At 38.9% G+C, this 11,995-nt stretch overlaps 1 protein-coding gene across 2 annotated transcripts in view; it reads left to right on the top strand.

Annotated features, from left to right (window-relative positions):
- Positions 1-10,487: 10,487 nt before the first annotated feature.
- The window catches only part of LOC106079466 (nitric oxide synthase-like), a 229,719-nt gene continuing 228,211 nt past the window's right edge, over positions 10,488-11,995 (top strand). For both annotated transcript variants that reach the window (XM_056005594.1, XM_056005597.1), the window contains exon 1: positions 10,488-10,620. The gene's annotated coding sequence lies outside the window, so the exon portion shown is untranslated. The remainder of the gene's footprint in view (positions 10,621-11,995) is intronic.

The raw sequence follows: 11,995 nt of genomic DNA, 5'->3' as shown, positions 1-11,995 counted from the left end.
AAAAGTCCTTTTAAGAAAAAATATACACCAAGTATAGAATTATAGGAAAATCAATAGATCCGATTTTGATATCTGCGTCCATTCAGGTTCCACCCACCCAGGTTCTTCCATGAAGTTCTGGCTTGAATAGAGGTATTGTAAAAAAAATATACTAAGCCTACATAGGCATACATAGTCGTATGTAATGGTTAGTAATACACTTTTGATTGTTGGTCTTATATATTTCAAAAATTCCTTCAGAGTTGAAGATCATTATATCAAAAAAAGGGAAATAAATCTTACAATATCGATACATGTAGCTGTAATTGTGTTGTTCTTGCCTTAAATAACTTTTATTATATTTTGCTTGTTAGAAGAATGCGTTCATCATTTGATGATGACAGTTCACATCCATTTGGCTTGTGTGTCGCGGATTCAAATATTTATCGGATTTCTGCAATTTGAGGTGATATTGTGTTGTTGTTGTTTTTTTTTAAATAGTAAAAAAAAAATGTGTATGAACATGTGTTTGACAAAAAGTGTGTGTGTGTGTATGTGGCTGTGACCAAATAAAAAGCATGTTTACTTTTGGGATTGTTTGTGTGTGTGTGTGTTTTCAGTACGCACGTGCTCGTGATTGAGTATGAGCCAACATCTGTATGTTCGTGTTTGTTTTCGTGGCCAAGAACCAGAGTAGCTTCTTAGCTTGAGTTGAGTTTAGGGTAATCTTCTACAAAGAGTTTAAAACATACAGCAACTAGAGGCGAAAAAAAAGAAGCCTAAATTCGGGTTAGATTTGTTTATTTGTTTGGTCGATTTTGTCATGGTCATATGCACTGGTCAGTTTGTCATGGTCATATGCACTGGTCTGTTTTGTCATGGTCATATGAACTGATCTGTTTTGTCATGGTCATATGCACTGGTCAGTTTGTCATGGTCATATACACTGGTCTGTTTTGTCATGGTCATATGCACTGGTCAGTTTGTCATGGTCATATGCACTGGTCAGTTTGTCATGGTCATATGCACTGGTCTGTTTGTCATGGTCATATACACTGGTCTGTTTTGTCATGGTCATATGCACTGGTCTGTTTGTCATGGTCATATGCACTGGTCTGTTTTGTCATGGTCATATGCACTGGTCAGTTTGTCATGGTCATATGCACTGGTCTGTTTTGTCATGGTCATATGCACTGGTCAGTTTGTCATGGTCATATGCACTGGTCAGTTTGTCATGGTCATATGCACTGGTCTGTTTTGTCATGGTCATATGCACTGGTCTGTTTTGTCATGGTCATATACACTGGTCTGTTTTGTCATGGTCATATGAACTGATCTGTTTTGTCATGGTCATATGAACTGATCTGTTTTGTCATGGTCATATCTACTGGTCAGTTTTTCCATACTTGCACCGGTCTGCTTTGTCATGGTCAAATGCACGACCAGGCCACTAGTGTACTTCAACAATAACACTGGGGACTACTTTAAAACCACAGTTGGAGTAAGACAAGTCTACTTTTAACAACTCTTCAATGTCACGCTTGAAAGGATATTGGAGGTTACGAAGGCTGTGTACTGTTGATGGTTATAGATGTTGGTGTTGCATGCGAGTTCGTTGAAGACACAACAGAATAACAATGAATATACTTGATAACGCAGGCTGATAACTTCAAACTATTTAATGAACAATAAAAAGGGCACAGTCCTCTGTCGTCGCTAGCCTAGTGTCGTCCTCTAAGGCGTCTTGTCCGTTACTCTCTCTAGTTCGTAATCCTACTTTTAATTACTCGTCACGTCACTAAGGAAAAATCCGATTACACTCAGCTTCTACGCGTCCTGTGTTATTACAGTACGCATTGGAGGAAGAAGAATTACGAACTTGCACTTTGTGGACACCATAGGTGGTCAGGCGTGGAAAAAAGAAGAGCAACATATTGTCGTAACTCCGCTCCCGCACCACACTGATGGTGCGCACCAGAGCACCATTCAACACAAGGAGTAGAAGACATGTTGAGACTAGGACTGTTGTAGATCCGGCTGAAGTGATCTGCAAGTTATTAGAGTCTGAGCTGTCTTGCACTGACCAGTGCATATGACCATGACAAAATCGACCAGTACTTTAACAAACAAATAAACAAATCTTTTTTTCGCCTCTAGTTGCTGTATGTTTTAAACTCCTTGTAGAAGATTACCCTAAACTCAAGCTAATAAGCTACACTTGTTCTTGGCCACTAAATTTAGAAAGCCTTCAGGACAGAAGACTCAAAAGTAAAGTAGCAATTATACATAAAACATTGAACCATAATCTTCAAATACAAAAACAAAATTTAATAAAATACTCTGAAAGACCCAAAGATAAAGCACATTCCTCGTCCCATATGCTAGGACAAATTTGAATAAATACTCCTTCTTCCTTAGTGCTATTAGACTATGGAATGGGTTGCCTGAGCTAGCCAGGAAAACCAGTGACTTGGCAGAATTTAAGTCATTGGTTAATATGCATGACTAAATGGACGTAATCATCTTTTTTGAAGTAACGTCTGTATTATATAAGATAAGAAGATTGGCCCAACAGCCGTCCTTTGTGCTATCTGTAAACTGCGTTGAGGACCTGGGGCGGCACTGGAAAGTGTGTCGGTGGTCTGTACTGGTAATTAGACAGAAAAGGACTGGTGGAACTGGTGGAACTTAAGACACTCTGGGACTTGATGGCTGGAGTCCATGTCTAAGTATTTGTTTATACTAGCTGTAATGATTACATCGCTTATTATTACCTCTTACCTTTCGTTGAGTTGTCTGCCTTAGATTTACAACAATATGGTATGCAAATCAATGCCGAGAACAAAAATTATGACCAATAGCCAACAGGGCTATATAAAAAGACCATAAGTATTGGAGGCTAACCGCTGACAATTGACAAGTTATTTTAAATATCTAGGAGCTATCGTTTCAGGAGAAGGGACCAAACCTGAACTACTGGCCAGAATAGCACAGCCTAAGTATAATAGGTCCGTGGATTAGACTGTCATTCTATTAACCTTATTTTAAAATAAATGAGAAACTATCTAGCGATGATATAATTGAAAAATTAAAAATTATTGCTCGATTCTCAAATATTTAGTTGGCAACAGTGAATCGTCCTTGACATTGTATAGTTTCTCGTGAAAATCTCCTCTGGCACGTAATTGAGGTCAAGATGCTTTATGGGAATGTTTCATACATCTAGCAACGAGGTATTTTTTTTTTTTGCTGTTCTCATAGACATAAATATAAAAAATTTGTTCTTATATTTCACACAGACATCAAAAGCTGCGAAACAAAATTCAAACCTAAACTAGGAAAACTAAAAACAATAACAAAAGCCCTAACAACGAAACAAAACAGGTTCTACTTCGCTAATGGGTATTACAGAAACACTTTTTGAAAGCTGTAAAATATTAAGGCTGTTAATTGTTTCGGTTAATTGTTTCTGCTGATCGATCGGTTTATCGATCATGTCATATCAAGGTGGAAAGACAGGCGAGATCGATCAATTAGTTGCTACAAGTAATTGTGGTTTAAATATTGAAAAGACGGGTCATTGTTCAATTCTGGATGGTCTCTGTTTCAATTCGACTCTTAAGTTGTAAACAATGAGGTGGCTCCCTCATCCTCCCTGTCACCCTGTGGGGTACATGCAGCCTCATTCTCTCTCTCTCTCTCTTTTTCTATGTCTCTCTCTCTCTCTCTCTCTGTCAGGCTTTTTTTTTACATGAAGCCTCGTTCTTTCTGTCACTCTGTGTTGTACACGAAGCCTCTCTCTCTCTCTGACACTCTATGTTGTAATTGAAGCCTCTCTCTCTCTCTGACACTCTGTTGTAATTGAAGCCTCTCTCTCTCTCTCTCTCTGACACTCTATGTTGTAATTGAAGCCTCTCTCTCTCTGACACTCTATGTTGTAATTGAAGTCTCTCTCTCTCTCTCTCTCTCTCTCTCTCTGACACTATGTTGTAATTGAAGCCTCTCTCTCTCTCTCTGACACTCTATGTTGTAATTGAAGCCTCTCTCTCTGACACTCTATGTTGTAATTGAAGCCTCTCTCTCTCTGACACTCTTTGTTGTAATTGAAGCCTCTCTCTCTCTCTCTGATACTCTATGTTGTAATTGAAGCCTCTCTCTCTCTGACACTCTATGTTGTAATTTAAGCCTCTCTCTCTCTCTCGGTCACTCTATGTTGTAATTGAAGCCTCTCTCTCTCTCTCCGAAACTCTATGTTGTAATTGAAGCCTCTCTCTCTCTGACACTCTATGTTGTTATTGAAGCCTCTCTCTCTGACACTCTATGTTGTAATTGAAGCCTCTCTCTCTCTCTGACACTCTATGTTGTAATTGAAGCCTCTCTCTCTCTCTCTCTCTCTCTGACACTCTATGTTGTAATTAAAGCCTCTCTCTTTCTGACACTCTATGTTGTAATTGAAGCCTCTCTCTGACACTCTCTCTCTCTCTCTGACACTCTATGTTGTAATTGAAGCCTCTCTCTCTCTCTCTGACACTCTGTTGTAATTGAAGCCTCTCTCTCTCTGACACTCCTCGGTCCTGTTAATGACAATATTGTATCTATCTCTCTATCTATCTATCTATCTATCTATCTATCTATCTATCTATCTATCTATCTATCTATCTATCTATCTATCTATCTATCTATCTAATCTATCTAATCTATCTATCTATCTATAGATAGATATCCGTCCGACTATCCCCCCATCAACCTAATCAACCTATTTTATACCTATATTTCTCTCTCTCTCTCTCTCTCTCTGTCATTTTGTCCAAGTATTCTACCTCCTCTCTTTGCACCCCCTCCCCTACACTGACCATTCACTCCTCTCTTTCTCGTCATTTGTCAACATTTCAAATTTAATTCTCTCTTCCCCGGCCACGTATATATACCTCCAAGCGATTGGTACTTGCCATCAGGGAGTACTGTGAGGTGGAGGGGGGGGTGTAAGGGCGGCTCTTGTAACAGAAGCACTGGACATGGGAATGGGTAGCAGCAGACGAGATGTCTGTGTGTATCCAGCATTTCTATCCTGTTGGAAACTCCAACCCTGGCAGTTCTTACATCCTAATCTGTTTTATCCACTTTTCAGTCGCCGGATAAAATGAGCCAACGGACGACTTACAGAAACATTGATCCTCCCCCCCCTCCCTCCCCAACCGAAAAAAAAAGAGGGCCTGGGGACGCCTGTCCATATCGTGTAAAGTTGTAGCTACAAGCCTAGATTCAGTTACTATGTAAACCTCTCCACTCTATGGCACTCCGGGGAGACTGTCTTTTCAGACCAAACTATTCCTGTCCAAGTCAAAGTTGGCCATTTAGTTAGAGAGTACTGTGTTATCCTCTGATAAAAAAAAATGTACTTTATGACGTAATGTCGGTGACGTAGCATATCTGTCTGGAAGGAATCTGCAAGATTTGCCAAGAGATACATTCTTTGTTAAACATGCTAATATCATAGTAGAAAATATAAAAACTGTGTTTGATCATGGGGACATTTTCACACATGGCGGCAAATGCATACATATCAAGCTTTTTGGTGTATACGGTGTATAGATAGGGAAGGCAGCAGCAGACGCCTTGGCGGCAAGGTCAAGTTCACAGAATGCCACAAGGTCGACTTCCACATGACATTCTGTATAGTGATTGAACAGAAGGCAGGTGAGCCGCTGGTCGTCCACTTTTAAGGTATACTGATGTATACAAACGTGACACGAAGCTCTTCAAAACTGACACTAGCAGCTGGGAAAAAGTGGTACTGGATAGATCCACATAAAGGAAGGGTCCAGCTCCCGGTCTGCAGATGCCATACAAAACAGTAGCAGAAAGAAGGGTGAAAGTGTTACAGTGCCTGGTGATTACAGTTGCCAGACCTGTGACCGCATCTGTGTATCAAGGATTGGCCTATTTAGTCACACAAGAAATTGCAAAGGGAGAAATCAGTTTCTCGAGACGGGAAATGCTACTGTGGTGTATAGAATATGAAAGCATAGTGAAAGCATTGAAACTCGAAATGCTTTTGAAACCATATTGAGTCTAACATGGGTGTAGCCAGGATTTCTTTTCGGGGGTGGGGGTGTTATATATATATAATCTGTTAGACACCTTATTTATAGTTTAGTTATTTAGCGACGCACCATAGAAGACGCATATTGAACGGGACTAGTGACGTTTGGGATATGTTGGGTTAGAGACCGGAAAATCAGTTAGCGATAGAATCCTCTAGGGTAACGACGTGTTTAGTGACAGAGACTTTTACTGTGGCCTTTTCTTGGAATAAATACATGGTACATTGTTCTTCAGCGTTGACTACATCTCTTTACAAGTTAAAACCGATGTGTTTGTTTTGTCTGGATTGTTGATCAACTACACGGAATACACCCGAACAATAACACCCAAACGCTTGCCGAGTAATTGGTTGAAATTCAACAGTCATCCATAGTTGACCTCAAGACAGCCTGAACAAGCAACATCACAATATATATATATATATATATATATATATATATATATATGTGTGTGTATGTGTGTGTGTGTGTGTGTGCGTGCGTGTGTGTGTGTGTGTATTAACATTTATTACCTTCTGACCCTTCACTCTTTCGGAAGACGTTTATTGTACTCTAGAAAAGGTTCTTCCTGGAGTTAGTGGAAAATTGTAGACTCCCCGCCATTGCCAGCAAAGGGGGTCTGGGGGAGTCAAGCACCATTTCCGGTAATGAAAGCCAACAAAATGCATATTCTTAGGTATCTACAGTGCATTATCCGGCTATTAAAAAGTTTTTTATTAAAAACCTTATGTGCTATTCTTACTGACTTAGATCCTCGGCGCATTGGGCGGCAAGCTGCCTCCACAAAAATCTGTCATTGGCAATGTCTGAAGCCTCTTCCCACCTGCTCTGAGGACCTCCATCAAAATGTGGCGCCAAGTTGTACTAGGATTTTCTTGTTTGCGCTTACTTCGTAATAGCCTCCATGTCATCGCAACTCTTAGTATGCGTAATTCATTTTGTCGGAGAACATGTCCCGCAAACCTCATGCGACGATCTGTCACACCTCTCAACCTTACTAAGAGGCTGATTCCTAGTTCGGCATAGGATTTCCTTGATTGAGACCAGATCTCTATAAAGGTAAAGTAAAGTTCCCCTTTCAGACCTTGTGGTCTATAGGGCAGATGATGTAAAGGTCATCTGTTTCTGTGGCCTACGGTTTACGAGGGTGTCATGTGGCCAGCACAACGTCCAACCGCCTTTATTTTTCCCCAACTAACGTTAGGTACCCATTAGAGCTGGGTGGGCTCAGAGGCGCCCGAAGATCCTGAAGTTAAAAATCACAGTCTTCACCAGGATTCGAACCCCGGACCACGGTTCGGTAGCCAAGCGCTTTACCGCTCAGCCACCGCGCCTCCTAGATCTCTATAACTGACTCCTAAAATCCGTCTTAGCCATCTTTGTTGGGCCACATTTTGTCCTTTTCAATATCGGCAGATGACTAGTCACTGCACTTTATTAATGGAGCCAAGCCACTGATTGAAATGTGTAACCTCTCTTGGCTACGCTCTTGGAATTAGGTGACTGTAGTTTGCTTTAGATTTTATATTGAAAAGGGAAGTTTTATGGTCAAAATCATTTGGGGGAGGGTTTGAAGAGAGAGGTTTTCTACCTCAAAACGGGGGTATTTAAACTCAAAACTATCAGGAGGGGTTTAAAACTTTAAAAAGTCCTCTGGAGGAGGGGGTTTAAACTCTCTAGTCTAGCGCGCAAGCCCCCACGACCAGACAGTGTGTGACGGGGAGAAGAGGTTAGCGATTGGTTGTGAATGATGCAACATAGCTGGCATTGTCGTCATTTGGTATGAGACAGGGGAGACGACTCCAGAACGTGAGACTGAAAGGTGGTGTTATTTTAGTGAGTAAGGTTTTTGTTAAAAGATATTATTACTTAAGTCTACTACAGTTATTTCATTTGATCACAACTTCATTTTGTCCATATTATAAATAAAGTTATATTTAGTATGTTCACAAGGAAGTTATTCCAGTTTTTTTTCAAGTTTTATTAGTTAAGATATAAATACGCCTACAGCGGTTTAGTTGTTTGGTGCTACAAGTCAGCGACAACAACACAAACTAATTTAATTAATTACCACTAATTAATTACTTTATTGGTTAATTTTTCGATTGATTCATGCTTTGTTAGGGACTATGACTAATTATGGGAAGAAGGAGAAATAGCGTATTCAAACTTTGTAAACAAGAATGCATGCACCTGCTTTTTTATACACATAAACTTTTATTTTTAGCAAATGCCAACATTAAAACTACACCATACAAGTTAATATTTTAGTCTACGAGGTTGCATAATTAATAAAACCGATCCATTAGCTTAGACTGAGGTTTTATGTTTCTGAAACCTGTTTTTTAAATTTTGAATATTATTGAATAGGTTTGCAGCTTCAGTCACGATTTACCGAAAACTTATACGTTGTGATATTTGTTAACTCCCTTTAATTGTTTCTTTTTTTTTCTTCCAATTAACACCCCTGTTGCTATTACGTGTTGAAGTAATGACTTACTGTGTGAGAATGACTTCTTGCCCATATGTGAGTGTTTATTGAATCAATATGGCCGTCAAGAAGAGAGAGAGAGAGAGAGGGGAAAAAATGTGTGTACAATCATGATTGGATGATTGAATGGTTGATCACACAGCAGGTGTGGCTGTGATACTATTTCAGTTTAAGGCCTGGGCTTGCCTCAGAGTCATGAAACTTTGGGGTTTGATAGGGAGGCTGGGGATGGGGGGGATCGTGTAAAAGGGAGGGGGGCAGCTGTGACTTCGTGTTATGTGGAAAGGAGGTTCTCAATTTGAGCTCAATTCGTCCCAACGTCATCAAATATTTTTATTATGTTTTATAAGTTTAGAACGGCTGGGAGATGACGTCATACAGTGTTCTAGGCATTTGGTTCTATGTTTTAAATAAAGTTCATTTTGACAGGGGCGTAGAAAAATAAAGCCTTAAAAATCGACTTAATAGACTAAACTTAATTTTTTTAAAGTACCCTTATCATGCAGAGGCGTAGCTAAGGTGGAGGAGGGAGGGGGAGAATATAAACATCCCACTAAGCCCCCACTTAAGGGGGGGCCCTCAAATGAGTGTTTTTTACAATAATTATTAGATATAATGCAAAATGCAGGGGCCCCCAAAGAAGTCAAGCCCCCGTGCCCCCAAATGATGGCAAATTCTTAGCTACGCCACTGTAATCACAGAAACCATCTCTTGAAGAGCCTTTTCTTAAAGGATGCCTTTCCATAACTCACAAAATTCTGCTCCCATTACACCACAGCTACACAGCTACATCAGATCTGGACCACGTGGCCGTCACTCCATTAACTCTTTCTCTCCTAACTGACGATACCAGCGTTGATTCCACCAGAATGTGGCAAATGATTACGGAGAGAAAGAGTTAAGAATGAGCAGAATGATTTAAAAACATCCTTTATTCCACTTTCAGACTGAGCCGTCAATGTCGTCACCGAGAAGTACATAGCAATCTAACTCATAAAGCTCTGGTCGTGTGTGTTTGTGTGTGTGTGTCCGAATGTTATGCATATGAATGTTGTTGGTGTTTGCATCTATGTTGTTATGGTTATAATAGTAATGCTGAGATGGACAATTATAGTCAAACTTAATTTCCTTTAGTTTGGACCAAGACAAGTATTTGATTAGAGTAACACCATTAGTAAAATCACTAAACATAAAGACACTTAAGGGCAGAAGAATAAAAAGTAAAGTAGCTCTAATACATACAACACTGAACCATAATTTACAAACAGAAAAACCAAACCTAATGAAATACTCAAAAAAGACATAAAGATAGAGGCGCATTTCTTATTCCATACGCTAGATCAAATTTGTACAAGTACTTCTTCTTCTCTAGTGCCATTAGAGAATGTAATGGGTTGCTTGAATCAGCCAGGAAAACCAACGACTTGGCAGAGTTTAAGTAAATGATTAACATGCATGACTAGATTGACACATGAAATTAGTAGGATGTAATTATCTTCTTTTTTTTTTTGAAGTAACGTCTGTAATATAATAAGATAAGAAAAATCAAATCGATTGTTATAATTCAAAGACGTAACAATGCAACAGTATGACTGATTGGTCGTTTGGTAGGCACTTGGGACTGCCTCGCGATGGTCCCGAGTTTGATCCCTGCCCGCTTCCATTCTCTACCGTCACGCAGGACGTTTGGGTCAGGACGTAATAATCTCTTATTATTCACGGACGTCCGAAACTTGCAAAAAAAACGAACCAAACTTAATGTGCCTTCTGCCAATGTTCCCAGGCCAGCCTCGTTTGAGATCCAATGACGTCAAGCAGACGAAACCTCGTAAACGTCAGTCTGTGAACTCTGACCTTCAAGGGTTACACAAAGTGTCCAAATGTGTGATATGTGTTTTTTTCCTGTGAATTTCTCGAAAACTTTATTAAACAAATAAGAAACAAGAGAGAAAATTCACATCACTAAACTATATAAATTCATCTTAAGCATGGATAATTCCTGATTAATGGCGGAATTCGGGCAAGTTAAAATGTATCGAAGTATATGTATGTATTGTACAACAGTCAGGAGAAGTTTAAAATGTTTATTTACTATAATATAGTAGTTGACACTAGTGATGGGCAACAGTTAACTAAAAATGTTAGAAACTTTTAGTTTAACTAAAAAAAAATAATTAAGGCCATTGTTTAACTAGAAAAAAAAAAGGTTAGCTAAAATCGTAGTTTAATTATTTTTTTTTAGTTACTAACTAAAAAGTTTAATTAAAATTTGTAAAACTTTTGAACATGTGGTCATGGTTAAAAAACACATCCGTGTGTTCTGGTCATGTGATATCAATAACTTTGATTATCAAAAAAATAATAATGCAGTTATCAACTATCTAGCAGTCTGCATTTGAAGAGGGTCAAGTAAGATGCTGGTAGAAGTTATGGGAGTAAATATTTGCAACTGAAAGCAGCAGTATTATAAAATGTTAAACATTGTTTGCCAAAACCTTCTATGCAATATTATGAATGGTGTTGCTCTGCTCTGAGTCACGTGATGGTGTTTAATTTTTATTTATAGCGGGAATCTGATTAGTGAGTTAGGACAATATTTAGTAGTTTTAATCAAATCAATTGCGGCAAAAAATATTTTTTTAACTGCAGGAACATCAAGTACACTTTTTTATAGTCTTAAGACTTGTTATTGAGTTCTTAGTCTAAATCGACATCTAGGCCTAGATCTAAAAGCATTAGGATAACCCAGGGGTGGGCAACCTTTTTCTACCGAGGGCCGCATTAAAAAAAATTTGGGACTGGCGGGCCGCATATTTTTTTTTTTAATTCCCAATTGAGGAATTGCAACAGTTAGCAATTTCTTGAACTACTTTTACGAATAATTTTTTAACCTTTAAAGTGCTGAGCTGTTTTACAATTAGTGCATACACAATGGAATTACAATTCTGGTGTTTAGAGGCTAATCTACCACACGCATTTAAAGGGCTAAATTTTGTTATTGTCTTTTTACATCACAACATTTCACCACAAATGTACAATTGTACTTAATGTGAAGCATTTAACTATTTACATCCATGCATAATGTTCTGTAACTGTAGAATTAGCTTACTAGTTGTTTTGTTCTTGCGACTGCTGTCAAATTACAGTCAGTGAGCATCGACCTGTTCTAACACTTCATAATTTTCAAACAAACGAAATAAAGCGTGTTCACAGATGAATTAGGTTCCGAATAATGTGAAAGTATTTCAGCAAAGTTTTCTTAAGTATGGGAATACAGCTTCTGGCAGTCATGAAACCTCTGTGGAAGAACTCACTGGAATTTCTCTTTCAGGGCATAATTTGCTTGGAGGTTTGTCATCTGGAGCTAAAACAGCTTCTGCATTAAATGGTGAGCAGATGGTATTGAAAACTAGTTCCAATT

The sequence above is a fragment of the Biomphalaria glabrata genome, chromosome 12, assembly GCF_947242115.1.
Source record: "Biomphalaria glabrata chromosome 12, xgBioGlab47.1, whole genome shotgun sequence".
NCBI classification, from domain to species: domain Eukaryota; kingdom Metazoa; phylum Mollusca; class Gastropoda; family Planorbidae; genus Biomphalaria; species Biomphalaria glabrata.
This window is presented reverse-complemented; position numbering and strand designations above follow the sequence as displayed.